Source organism: Austrofundulus limnaeus, unplaced genomic scaffold (assembly GCF_001266775.1).
Source record: "Austrofundulus limnaeus strain Quisiro unplaced genomic scaffold, Austrofundulus_limnaeus-1.0 Scaffold239, whole genome shotgun sequence".
In the NCBI taxonomy this organism is placed as follows: domain Eukaryota; kingdom Metazoa; phylum Chordata; class Actinopteri; order Cyprinodontiformes; family Rivulidae; genus Austrofundulus; species Austrofundulus limnaeus.
This window is the reverse complement of record NW_013952641.1, coordinates 428,791-430,246: the sequence shown is the minus strand read 5'-3', so window position 1 is coordinate 430,246 and position 1,456 is coordinate 428,791. Positions and strand designations below refer to the sequence as shown.

Genomic DNA, 1,456 nt, shown 5'->3' with positions numbered 1-1,456 from the left:
GTGTGTGTGTGTGTGTGTGTGTGTGTGTGTGTGTGTGTGTGTGTGTGTGTGTGTGTGTGTGAGACAGTTGCACAGACAAACTGATCGTCATCTGTCAGGGCGTGGATGAGCTGGCGTCTGACAGCCAACGAGTCGGGAGATAATGGACGGGTTTAGTGCTTCCTGTGAAATTGGGCCAGGACTGATTTTTAGCGAGCCGGCGGGGAGCGCCTCTGGAAACCCACCGTGCATCTCTCTCCATCTTTAATCTCCCCCTCCATCTCTCAGTCACTCCCTCTCACCTCCTCGTCTCTCAGCTTTGTCCTATCGACTGACACAAATACAGCCGTGTGCAGTTTCTCAGGCTGCACTCCTCTGTCCGTGTGTGCGTGTTTTTCTCTGTGTGGAACGTCTCCCGCCTGAACTGCAAATGGGTTTTGCAAACACTTATCAAGACCGACATTACTCGCGCCAAAAATAGTCCCTTCAGCGTGTCTTGTTGATGCGCAGAGAGCCTCTGCTGCTTCGTTCTTCAGCGTCTTCCTGTGGTTCTAAAAAAAAACCTCATCTACGGGAGCGCTGACCAAAACCAAAAACTTTGCGGAGACATTAGAAAATAATTATGAAGTCTCACCGCGTCCCTCTTAACAGCTCAGCCAAATGACCAAAATGCCAAGAATTGTCTAGATATGAGTCTCTGTCTCAGTCCAAAAGGAGGTCTCTTTGTGGAGCTCACACCGGAGCATGGTGACATTTGAGAAATTCAGTCAAAACAAGGCCTTAAAAGGTCACTGGTACTCCTGTTTTTGCAGTGTTTCTCCAATCCTTAATAAGTTGATTCCAAACGCAGCAGCAAATTTATGACAGAAGGACTTAAGAAGAAAATAATCCATTCAATTCAGTTTATTTGTATAGCGCCATGTCACAACAAATGTTGTCTCTGGGCGCTGTAGAAGAAGACAATCAATCTAAGGAAGCCAGCAGATTGTGTTGACTCTCTTCATGTCTCACATTCTGAGCAGCACACTGGCGACAGTGGAAAGAAAAATCTCCCTTTTAACAGGAAGAAACCTCCAGCAGAACCAGGACGAGCGTCCATCTGCCTCGACTGGCTGAGTTTATAGGGACAGGAAAGAGACAGAGAAACACTGAAGAACTGGTCCAGGTGTGTTTTCCTTTGGAAGAACAACCATGTTATTTGTTGTTATTTCTATTAATGAAGTGTTTATTGGAGAGTGACTAAAGACAACAGTAGAGTGAGGAAATGTTTTCAGTCTAAACCTATATCAACAGAACTGAGGAATAACTCAAGAAACCCAACCTAAGCCTAGCTATAGGATTTATCCAAAAGGAAAGTCTTCAGTCTAATCTTAAAAGTAGACAAAGTGTCAGCCTCACGGACAGAAACGTAATGTTATGCATATAACTACTGTTCCCTGAAGGAAAGGAACGAGGTACAACATCATGTATGGGAACC

General features: G+C 45.2%; 1 protein-coding gene across 1 annotated transcript in view; it reads left to right on the top strand.

The window, feature by feature from the left end:
• Positions 1–1,456, top strand: part of klhl29 (kelch like family member 29) — a gene marked incomplete at its 3' end in the record, with an annotated part of 392,046 nt that overhangs the window by 373,042 nt on the left and 17,548 nt on the right.